Genomic DNA, 12,403 nt, shown 5'->3' with positions numbered 1-12,403 from the left:
GAAATGCTGCTCTTACAAGACTGATGGCACGGCTCGCAGTCTCCACAAAAAGCAACCGGCCATGGTGGCGGTGCTGTATTTCAAAATGCAGATAGGTTCTGATCAAAGCATCACTGCGGGAAGAGCAGGGTGCGTCTTTCTTTGCGTTATGGCAGTCTTCTGGAGCGCCAGCCGCAACCTTTTAATAGCCGGCAGTTGTTTTCTCAGGAAAGCTCATTTAGTTTGTACTTGAAACGCAGGTGACTCATTTTGTTACAAGAGCGAGTGGTGTTCTTGCATTCAGTGAAGCAATCGGAAGGAGAAACCTTGGCTAGATTTAGGAGTTGGCTTCGTGCAGAGGTGAAGAAAACCTCTCTCTGTGCACAGCCATGGGCGATTGCCCCATCTCCGGGAAATAACGGGGACAGGCTCCCTCAGCCTCTCTTGGAGCCTACAACCCACGCCCAGGGCCGGTACTCCACAGCTGTCCGCTCTGAACTGAAGATGTGCAATGCTTGGTTAAAGGGGCTAAGAGGTGACTGTTGTGTTTACTGGCGTGAGGTTCGGTCTAGGAACGGCTGCCTTGTTTTATTGTTATTGCTGATTTATGGCTTGTGGAGGGTGCCTGGGAATAGTCATGGTAAGAAAGAAGCATCTGGTAAGAAAACTAAAAAATGCCCCTTCAGTTTTATAAAAGGAAGGTAGCTTTAATATTCAGATGTATCTCTGTGCTTCTGAATGGGAACGGCAGTACAAACTTTCTACTCCCACATCCAAGAGCTCTCTTGAAAGGCATCCTTAGGCTTTCTTGTCCCGTTCACCCCTTGCCATGCCACCATCCTGGGGGCCTCTTGCAGGTCCGACCTTCAAGGCCCTCTTTGCTGCGACGGCTGCCAGAAAACTGGCCTCAGTTAGGCTGCCGACGGAGATGGAAATGGCTGTCAGGCTGAGCGGTGTTTTCTCTCGGCTAACTCCCACGTGTTCTTCGAGCCCAAATTTACTGGGAGGGAGTAAGGGACTTCAGCTGCTCCGTTCCTTTGTGTAACTTTATGCCAGGTAAAGGGGCAGGAAACAGCGAGTTGTCTGAGGAACCATCACCTGCCAGCGGCTGTACGGGGCCTAGGACCCCCATACCCTGGTCACAGCCCTGCAGCCTCTCTGCTTGGCCACGGCCTTGGTCATTCCCGTTAACTGCTTCTCTCATGTCTCCTGGCAGTGCTTCTCTATTGATTTAAAAGCTCAGACAAATTTGAACAAACCTCATCTGCCAGCAATAGACTCTCTCCTGATGGCACCTCCAGCTTCGATGTCCTCTGCCAGCTGGAGCCTGTGCTACGACACTCCCGTAACTAACAGTGCAAAGCTTTATGTTCCCACAAAATGGCTTGCGCTGCTGTGATTCATTGGAGTCAAGGCTTGCTCACTTCTGCAGGGGCTTTTTTTCCTTCCACCCTTAGTATAGTCAATATTTTTCCAGCGTTCCTCTTTATATGTTTAAATGTGTTGGAGTGTTTCTTCTCAGGCTGTGGCTTTCTTGCATCTGTGGCTTTGCATGGGCTGAGAGTGGCAGCAACACCATAACCCTGCCTCCCGCAGCTGGGGCCAAAGCCTTGACAGGAGTAAAGGTGGTCATCCATGTCAGGTTTTGGCAATACTCTGCCAAAGTTTAATTTCAGTGGGTTAAATCCAAGATATATGAGGCACCTTGGGTTCTTCTCTGCACATTCCTACTGCCTGTTGGTGCAGATGTTTAAGCTTGTTGCCTGAATCGAGAGACACGTATTAGCACAAGCAGAGGATATGTCCCTAAGTGTGTAGTCTTCTCTAATTTTTGCTCTTAGCAATTTGCTTGCATTTGCTGTGGCTGCTTTAGTAAAAAGCCTTTCTAGGCCAGCTGAGTGTTCAAAGTCAGTAAAGCCACTTGACTTATATCTGAGAGCACTTGTTTTTTCCGCCCCAACCAGTTTAATGCCTTGTTTAATACTGCCAAAATGAATTTTTCTGTTAACCAGCATTTGTTCAGTGGAGCCAGCCAGTTACCTTCTTTATTAAACTCTTTTTTTTCCCTCTCTCCCTTGGGTCCTGCTGTTTAATATAGCTTTTGATTTTTTCTTTCCTTCTCTTTTGCCCAATGTTTTGCTTATTCCATACAATGTTTTTGTCTTGTCTTCTCCCTCTTCTTTCCCCTCAGACTGCAGGTGAAATTGTTGCTGAAGAGACTCTGGTAAGCAAAATTAGATTCCTATCGCCTTAACCTTAGAATGGTTCCTTGTCAGATTTTATCCTCTCCGCTTTGCTTCTTTATTTATACCAGTTCTGCCCAGGTACGAGACCTTGCTTGGCACAGTTGTTCCTGATATCCACAACTAAGACACCAGAATCAGCCAAGGTCTCCCTCTAATATATAAGTTCTCCAAGGTGGGCCCTTCCAAGGATGATGGAGATGAGGGTCTGAACAAGCCATTACCTAAGCGCTGCCCTGTTACACTGAAAAAAGTCCAGCGTAAAGACTAACAAGTCAGTAGAGGTCCTGCAGGAGGAAGGGTGTCTTGATCTCTCTCTTTGCGTTAGTTGCTGTAAAGAGGGAGCTGTAATGTGCACTGAAGATGGCTCTGAATTAGTTGGGAGGAAGAAATGGTTGATCATCAAAATTGCTTTCAATCTCTCCCCGACTTTTAGAAAAATTAAGCAAAGCTGCTAGGGTGTTTTGCATGCCTTGTGAAGCTGGCTACCTGTAGCAAATTTCCTGTGACGACGTGCTAAAAAGATGATGCCTTTATCAGACACCGTTTCCCATTAAAGATGCTTAGAAAGCTCGCAGAGCTGCTAGCCCCTGTTCTCCGCTGGCCGTGGTGCCAGCTGCTTTCAGGCAGGCGCTGTGCTGGGGTGAGCAGTGCTTTTCCACTGGCTGTTTGGGACCTGTTTTGCAGCCAAAGATGTTACTTGATGGAAGGGATGCACAGATCAGTGCAAGCTGCATCAGCCTCTTCCACTTGGAGTATTAAGTTTTATGGCTTTCCCAGTGCTATGAAACCAACACATGCTATTTTATTTTTCATTTTAGGCATTGTTCTGTTTATTTTTCTTGCAAGGTTTTATACCAAGATAAGTGTTCTCAGAGGTTTTCAGTTGCTCTGAGAAATGCCTTGGCAAAGGAAAGTATTATTGTGCAAGGCCTGCATTGTAAAATGTCTGTAATTTTTATGTGAAAAGTACCAGACTGTCAACAATGGAAAATGAAGCTTTTCTACTTCTGTTTGCAAACAGGTAATTTGCTAATTATTTACCTAGGGATCATACTTTGCTCTTGGAGTATCTGAGTCCCTGGTGTGCTTATAATAGTCTTGCCATCATGATCTGTGCATGAGGGAAACGCTGTTTGGGGTCAAAAGCAGAGAACGAAGGCACTGGCTGGATGGAGGGAATTGCCTGGGAACTGCCGCGTGTCCCCGGCGGTCACCGTGCTTCCTTGCTGGTGGGTGCGTGGACACCACTGCTGCGGTTCGGCAAGGAGCAGCAGGCCCTGGCAAGGGATTTGTGCAATAAAAGCATCGCCTGAGTTTTTAATAATCAGCCCGAAGCCTTTCCCGCCCTGCGCCACGTTGTGCCGGGGTGACCCTGGGCGCGGCGGCCGCCCGGAGGAGCCTCGGCCTCGGCGCGGCTGCGGCGCCAATTGTTCCTTTCGAAACCAGAAATTACATTCGGCGATATGCGGTATGGTCTGCGCGGAGCCTCGCCGAGGCAGCGGGAGATAAGGGAAAGCGTGGGGAAGTGGAATATCTTTATTACTTTTTTCAAGGGGAGGTTCTCACTCACTTTTCATTTCCTCTTGCGTTTCCTTTCTGTATTTGTGCTTTAACATGAGGTTTGATTCTGTCTCGATAGCATTCAAGCGGAGGCTTACATATTTCATCAGAATTGTCTCTTTTGTTTTCGGGGCTGAGAGTCCCAAACAATATGAAGCACTCACAGCCGCGTGCACATCTGGATTCCTTTCATCCTCGCCAAACCGCCACTTTCCTTTATTCCTATTCACCCTCATTACTTAATTTCCTAAAGAGGCTGCGGCTCTTTAATGCCTGAGTGACGTATGTCAAAATGTCTCACTAGGCTCTTCCACGATGTGATAATTCAGTATATCCTGTTTCCAGAGCTGAGGAAATACATTTCCTTCACTTTAGCTCATTACTCTTTAGGAAATTGCTTTTCTTCAATTATCCTGACAGCCTGGATTTTGACAGCTCCAGAGCTGGGTAAAGCTCCTTAGAGGAGTCTCTGCAAACTTTTTATTTTTCCATGAGACTTCTCTATCTGCCATGTCCTTCCTAAAGGGGACTCTTTATCTGGGATTTTCCTTACCTCTGCTGATGGAGGTTGGGTGTCAGGACGCAATACGYGAGGTGTTCCCATGCGATGCTGGTGCAGGAGGCAGCGCAGATGGAAATCTAGATCGCTTCATAAGAAGAGGACACTATGCCAATACAAGGGACTGTTTCTGCTTGATGGGAACCTCTTATTTGGATGCTGGCCCTTAATGAGCCTCTCTTTTCTCCAAAGCTGCTTCCCTCCGTTGGCGTGAGAGCGTCATCAGCAAATCGCCCACCTCTCCTAGGGCCGTCCTGACCCAGTCACTCATCCGGCTGCCGCAAAAAAACCATTTGCCAGCAGAATAACTCTCCTCTTCTTGTTTTCAGGTTTCGGTCAACTTTAGATGACAAGTCTGAAGAGGGCAGTCCRCGGCTGTCCCCTCACCCTCTCCCCGAGATGTAAAGGGCTCCCGGCTCTTCCCTGCCTGGGTTTCTGATCCCCCCCTTTTTTTTTAACCGGTCCCCAGCTAGTGGCACCAGCTAAGATGCATTTATTCGCTTGAGACTTGCAGACACGTGTTTATGCTACTGCCTTCCTATCTGCTGCTCTGAACATATATCTCATTTTCAGGTGTAATGAACCTCTCTAAACGTCATCTTGTCTCATTCTCAGCTTTGAACATTTTTTGGCGTTTTCCCATGACAAGCCTGATGGGACAGAAGCTTCGCTAGATGAGTATCCTGCTTTCTGATTGTTTTTTTCCTCTTTTGTGATGAAAAAGCCCCTGTTCGGTATTCACCACCTGGGCGCTTGCTCAGGAAAGAAGACAAACCCTCCAGCRGTGTTTTCAGCATCAGACGGCTGTCGAGTGAGTGGGTCTCATGCTCTTTTTAGGGACATGCAACTGCGTCTGTCCAGCTCTGCAAGCAGAACCAGCAGCTTTGTCCTGTGCAGGAGACTCTTCTCTATATTTCATTAGTTTACCTTAGTTTGGTCCTATATTTTGTAGCTGTTTTGCTGCTGCTTTTTAAGCCAGCCCTCAGAGCTGCGGGTGTGCGCTCCTGTTGACAACTCTGTTGCCTGCAGTTAAATCCAGACACCAAATTGTGGAGAAAATTAATGACACCTGCAAATTACGTGCGCTTAAACACCGAGCTGTTTCATTTTCAAGTGCAATCAGGTATTTTGGCATCGGAGGCCCGTGCCCTCATGCATGCGCATACCTTAAGCATGTGAACAGCTGGAATTTGCTCAGCAGAGCCGCCCCTGTTGAAAGTCAAGCAAATTGCTGCGGATTTGCACGACGAGGTTGAAAGGGCTGCTCTGCACATCTGGCGCTGCGTATGCCGTGCTGGGGATCCCCCAGCCCCGCGCGCTCCTCCGAAGCGCGGGGCGACGGTGGGACGCTGCCCCCGGCGGCGCTGAAAGGGGAGCTTCGAAAGGCCAGGCAGGCAGGGGATGTGCCAGCGCTGTTCGTCTCCAGCAGCTGTTTCGAGGGCGGCAGGGCCAAGTGGCCGTTTGCTTCCCCAACTGCCGTGCAGCCACGGCCAGGAGGGCCCCGAGGAGCCCCTTGGGGCTGAGGCCGGTGCGCGAGGGCCTGATCCAACAGAGCAGAATTACCAGGAAACGCAAAAAAATCAAAGCAAGTCGGGGGAAGCAGAGACACTGGAGGGATGAAGAGCTCAGCAGCTTCACAAGGTGGAGGCAGCTAGCTAGTGTCTCCGTAACACCCCAAATGCGTGTGCTGACACAGCAGCCCTCTGCCTGGCTCTTCGCTCTGCAGGTGTGGCGCTGAGTGCGATACCAGCTCTGAGCACCGTGCCCGTGGCAGCAACGCCACTGCGAGGCCGCGGGAAAGTCTCGCTCGCTGACGATGATGTATTTAGCTCTCTTCCAGTTGTCTAATATACAATTCCTTCTGGGCTGACTGGCTTAATCACAGATCAACTGGAAAAATGCCGATGACTGGAAATGCCGTCAGCTGTCCGTGGGCCAGGCTGGCCCCGAGCTGATAAGGAGCGATGCAGAATATAAATGTCAGCGCGGAGCTGGCGAAGCACGGAGGCTGGTGGCATCTCCTCCCCGTCTTGTGGGAAGCGGAGCCACCGTGGTGCCCACCCGTCCTGCCGCTGGCTTTCCCCTTAGTCCCAGCTCGTTGGATCGGGTTGCTTCTGGAGAAACTCTGCTCTCTCTTAGAAGGGAAAAAAGTGGCGCGATCCCATGGCTGCGGAGAAGTGCTGAAACTCTCACCCCGCAGACTCGCACGCAGAGGGTAAGTAGACCTAACTCTCATTGCTTTCGCTGACATTTTTAAGGCCTACTTTGTCAGGTGCTGGGTTGGAAGCTTGCTTTCTCAAAGCCGTGGGTAGATGATGTGGACAAGGGGCCTGGCCCATGTCAGGTAGAGGCAGGGGGCTTGGAGCAGGGTCTGGGCACCGGGCTTGTGCAGCTGGCGCCTGTCATACCTCAAGGGAAATACAAAATGTGTGTTCAAGGTTTGGATCCCATAGGAAAACCAAATATTGCGTTCCTTGGGAAGGAGCATCGCCAGAAGTAATTATTTAAATGTATCCTCTCTGGAGAGAAGGGCATATTAATTCTATATGGGGACTGAGCTGCAAAGCTTCAGCCTTGCAATTCCCAGAGGAGACGTGTCTGAGAATGTCCCTCAGGCCTTGAATCTTTGTACTTCCCTTCTCTTAATATATAGAGCAAATTAAACCTAAAGAAGTTTAGGGGACTATAGTTGCACAGCAGGCAGATTATAAGTAACCTCTGAACACACGAAAGCAACCTCTGAACATTTCCATCTGTGTTTTATTGGGAAATCTTTGAAAGAAAGTCTGGGGGAGAAGAGAGGCAAAGAGCAATATGCAAAGGCTGCAGCTGGCATCAGTGCTGGATTCACATTGCTAAAGCGTTGGGGTTTAGGAAGAAGGGGAAAATCCAAGTATTCCTCATGCCGTTGGGCTCCTTGACTGATCTCTGAGCTCACCCACCTTGTGGGATTTACCTGCTCCGCCCAAGCTGCAGCAACCAGCCTAGGTTGGTCGTGCCACCCAGGAGGATCTCCGGGTACTTTTTCCTGCCAGCACTGATGTCAGCTGTGCTCTCCAAGTCCTTGTTGGGCGCTGCCTGAGCTTGCTGCCTGGTTCTGGTCTCRTCCTCACAGATACTGCGCAGGTTGGACTCTGCAGGCAGCTGAGTGGCTGCTCCTGATTTATGGTGGCGTCAGGAAGATCTGGATGAGGGCTGATTGATTCTGGCAGCAGAAGCGTCCTAATGCCACCAGGGAGAGCGCTTGTCCTCGTGACTGGGACCACAGGGAATTGTGGATCTAACCTTTTCTCTAGCTTGAAGTGCATTTTTTGGAGATGGATGATCATGCTGTATGTCAAGCAGCATTTGTCACAGGATAATGCCAGCTCTGACCTGCAGTGAGCAGGGCTTTTCAGYAGGGCCAGTCAACAGCTTCCTTCTCTGTCGCATCCTATGGACTTGCCAGCAAGCTGCAGCRCAGTGTTGCTCTGGTTAGTGGTGTGGGGACGATGCTCTGGGAAACGCTCAGCCTCTGGGCATTTTTAGGGGGATTTCCCCAGGGCTCAGCTATGCAGGATGACGTCTAAAACTTTTAAGAAAGTCCCAGAAATGCCACAGGCCTTGGCTGAGTCCCACTAGATGGAGCTCGGAGTTCACAAACCGGGAGCTGAGCTGACCCGGGCTCCCCGCACTGCCCCGCTCCCAGCCCAGCCGGGGAGCCGGGAGCAGCCCAGGCTGGGGCTGCTGGCGGGGTCCCCACCGTGCGTGGGGCCCCTCTGGTGCAGGAACGCTCTCCGTGCTTCTCCGTGACCGCCAGCGACGCCCAGCAGCTGAGAGCAAACGGTCCCCGTGGAGCCGTGACCGAGGCGTCTCACGAGACGTCTGCGCTGATCCCACACAAGCCGTAGTGTCCTGGTTGTCTCACTAGGCAGGGGGTGGGGTGCCACAAAAACGACACTTTCCTGGGAGCAGCTACTCTGCACCCAGAGCCAGCACAGCTCCTGCACGCCAGGACCTTCCCTTCCCTTCCCTTTGCTTCTCCTCGGGCTCAAAGATCAACATAGCTTCTTGCATGTGCTTGAAAGCAGGGAGTTTCTCTCCCCGCAAGACTTTAAGGAAGAGGAATACCTTCCTTGCTATGTTGCCTGGTTTCTGTGTTGCCCTGGTCTCACTAGCAGCTTGTGTCCGTAACCCTGGAGCAGAGCACGTTGTCAAGTTACTGCAATCACCACTTGCTCTCTAAGGAGCAAGAGCATCTTAAACCCTGTGAGCTTCTCATCAGAGGGGAAACCCATGCTCATCCCATGGAGGGGAAGAAGAGAAGACATGGATGTTACCAGGGACAGATGGGCCTGTGCTGCTGGGCTGGCCCCTGAGCTCTGCATGACCACAGCCTGTGGGTGACCGCTGGGTGGTCTTCTTGGGCCTTGTGTCTGCAGCTGGCAATGGGATATGAAAGGATATGGGAGCAGGGATGTACAAGGCAAGGCCAACCTCACATCTGGATCCAGCAAGATAAAACACATGAGTTGGTTCTAGGTCTACTGTTGACCTGAACTCTCAGGCCAAACCCTGACACTCCCTGCTTTAGCTAAAAATGGAAGTGGTGGCTTTGGGTGGCAGCCACTAAGGAGCAGGTAGAAAATGAACGTGGGAACAGCAGAGGAAAATGATGCAATGGTGAAGATTAGCATGAAAAATATCACCCTTGTTGTCAGCCACTGCCAAATGTCTTCAAAGCATTGTAGCAAAGATGAGTTTTAAGGAGAGACGTGAAGGTGCACAAAGAGGTGGCCTTGCAGGCATTGAACTCCTGATGTGTAGATGCAGGGAAGAAGAGAAAAGCTTTGCTGGAACTTTTATTTTTTGAGTGGGTAATTTAATCAGTGACATTAAGCCCTCCCAATTATTTCTTGCCATGGATACTGCCTATTTATTAATTTTCCTAATATAAATCCATCAAGCTGTTGTCATGCAGCAAGGAAGCAAACAAAAGCACCCCAGAGTTTTGATTGGACCATAGAAAAGCAATCGAAGAGGTTAATTATTGCTGTTAATTATTTGCATTGCAGACTTGGTTGCACACAGCGTTGTCTGGTGCCCTGGGTGCTGGGTGCAGAAGGAAAGCCAGAATGGCTGGTACTTCGGTAATCAAGGCAGCCATGGGAAGAGGGAAGGGAAGCCCTCCCATCTTTGGGACGCTATCGGAGGCGTTGGCATTGCCCCTTCAAGAAAAATGGCCAGGTGCTAGTATGCCCAGGTTGGGACGGCAAGATGCTTTTTCAGAAACCTCCAAATGCAAGCAGCTTGGCTAAGAACTTGTTTCCCTACCTACCAGAGTGATTTGCTTAATCAGCCTTGACTTCCTGCTTAATCATCGTGGCTCTGCTGGCACGGTGACCGCGGGTCCGGCCTGCCCAGCCCGCGCCCGGAGCACGGCCTCCAGGTCTGCAGGAGGAAGCGGACAAAGGGGCAGAGGTCCAGCAAGAAGAAGGTTCAGAGGCCCGGAAAGCTTTTTTCCCCAAAGGGAACCATGAAGGAAGTTAGAACTAATTTAGCATAACAAAGGAGAGGTTAAGAGGTGATTTGATCATCATCTCTAAGTACTCACATGGGAATGAGATTTCTGGGAGTAAAGGGCTGTTTGATTTGGAGGACAAAGGCATACTAACATACTGCCTGAAAGCTGAAGATGGAGGGGAAAAAAGTGGCAACTCACTTTTTTAATGCTTAAGATTATCTATGAATGTACTTAGGGGTAGTAGAGTCTCCATCCTTCAATATCTTTAAATCTAGATTGAAGATCTTCCTAAAACACATGCCTAGGGTCAGACAGAAATTATGGACTTGCAACTCTGTGGCCTGTATCTTGCAGGAGTTCATATTAAATGATTTTATTTGATCCTTTGGCCTTAAGATCTATACATCTACTTGCAATAGCTAACAGCTGCCGCAAACCTGCTAAATCCATCTGGCAGTTTGTAGGTGACCGCAATGTCAGATAGACTTTGTGTCCACCTTACCTCACCAAACGCTGTCCTGATCTACAGCCTGGGCTGCTATGTCGTCGGGCACAGCAGGGTTCTCTGGAGCACTGATTTCTGTGGTGCAGCATTTTTCCCACACCGTTTTTCTGTCGAGGGATGTATGAAGACTTGCTGCTGTACAGTTTGATCAGAGCATGCTTAGAGGTCTGGGCTCTGCTGTTTGCTGAGGACTCTTAAAGTATACTGCATCATCCAAACAGGCTGTATGGCTTTGCTTGCGCCGACTTCTGGCTACTCTTAAATGCGACAATCCATGAAATTGTAGGAGCCAATACCTACTTTTCTAGAAAATGTTACTGTTTGGGGGAAGGAATCCTCTCCTGCCCCCAGGAGATGATCAGGTTTTTGATGGTGAAACCCAAATTTGCCTGTCACGGGCATGATCCCAAAGCTCTCTGCAGCCAATTTCTCCTGCTGAAAGCCTGTTGCACTGACTGAATTTCCTCTCCTCGGAGACCTTGAGATGCTGAGCCGAGGGTTGTATTAACACTGGGCTCTGCGTTTGATATTCCTCCCTTGAATTGCTACGCTCTGCTGCCCAACCATGCAGTGGTTCCTCGGCTGATGTAAATCAGTTTAGCTCTGTTGCCTTTGCTACTCCTTCCCGTAGCCCGGCTCAAGCTTTTGGCGCAGAGGCAGGCACCACAGAAACCTTGCTTGCCCCTGTGAGCCCCCGTGTAGGAAAGCAAAGTGTAGCTAGGGATGTCAATTAAAGCCAAGTCAGCCGGGGCAGAGCCTCAGTGGGAGCGGTGCTCTTGTTATCTGCATCCTGGGGCCAAGACTGGTGTTTTTCTCCTGCTCTGGGGAGTAGGCATGGGAAGTTTTGCCACCCAGCAGGCTCRTTTTCCCCCCTCCTTGCTGGCGGTGCGGAGGAGTCAGCCCCTGGTGAACGTTGCCACGGACAGTACGTTAGAAGACGGCATCCTGCAATAGGCCTTGACTTCAGCAGGCTTCCTCACGGATGAGGAGACTTCCAGCATGACTAAGGGTATTGCAGTGTATCCTTAAGATAACATCTTTTGCTTGCCAACGTGCGGGCTGTCTGCCAACGGTGGGGGAGGAGATCTGTTGTGAGTCTTTTGTATGTGCTCACAGTAAATAGATACATGCCAAATTGATTGCACTTGCCTTCCTATTTCTCCTCTAGGAGTAGAAAGGAGGGAAGAACGAGTCCCTTGCAGTCTCCCCCAAACCACCACCCTGTGCAGCTTGGGACACCCGAGGCAACCCACCTCCGCACGTGCCTGGGGGAATGGGGTCGGGATCCAGCTTCTGCAGCGTGACCGGGATGATCTCCCTCTCCGTGTCTGAATGTGCYGCTGGGGGATGGAGGTGCCGGTGTCCCTGTTGCATGGTAAGGGGAGCTGGGGCAAGGCAAGGCGACTTGACCGCGTGGCCTGGCTGGTGGTGCTGGAGCTGCTGGCCAGGTGGCCCCTTGCCTGGGGTGGCCCCTTGCCTGAGCTCGTCGCCGTCCTGCAGATCCAAGCAGCACGTTGTGATGGCTCGGACCAAGCTTGTGCCCTTGGTCCTTGACTACTTGGAAAACCTCAGGACAGCAAAGGGTTTTGATCTACTGCCTTGTTGCCCAAACGTTAACTTTTAACTAGTTTAAACACTTAATATGATGGCCTTATTTTTAAGACTGCCAGCTGAGCTGACTGTGCTTAGGATTATCATTTTCAGCTGTTCTCCAGCAAGGTGCTTTCTCAAATGATTTAAAAAAAAAAAAATCAAAGTTGTAACCACATCTGTGGCTGCCTTTATCTCTGGGAGTCAGGAAAACGAGCTTGGAGGCCAGGAGGTGCTTTCTGAAATGGAAGTCTTTTCCTGCACATTGCCCAGCTTCTAGCGGTGGATAGATCAGCCACAAACGTGGCTCTTGCTGAAATTTCTGGCACTGGGGTTCTGCAGCAGAGTGAAAAAGAGGAGTCTAAAAGTCACCTGATTTAGGCTGTTATCCTAAATCAGGCGTGACTTCTCTCTATGAACACCATCCAACTGTGCTGATGCATTATCCGGCCAACCTGGTA

Source organism: Apteryx rowi, unplaced genomic scaffold (assembly GCF_003343035.1).
Source record: "Apteryx rowi isolate R43461 unplaced genomic scaffold, aptRow1 scaffold_12, whole genome shotgun sequence".
Taxonomy (NCBI): domain Eukaryota; kingdom Metazoa; phylum Chordata; class Aves; order Apterygiformes; family Apterygidae; genus Apteryx; species Apteryx rowi.
The sequence above is the reverse complement of the archived record's forward strand: the minus strand, read 5'-3'. Positions refer to the sequence as shown.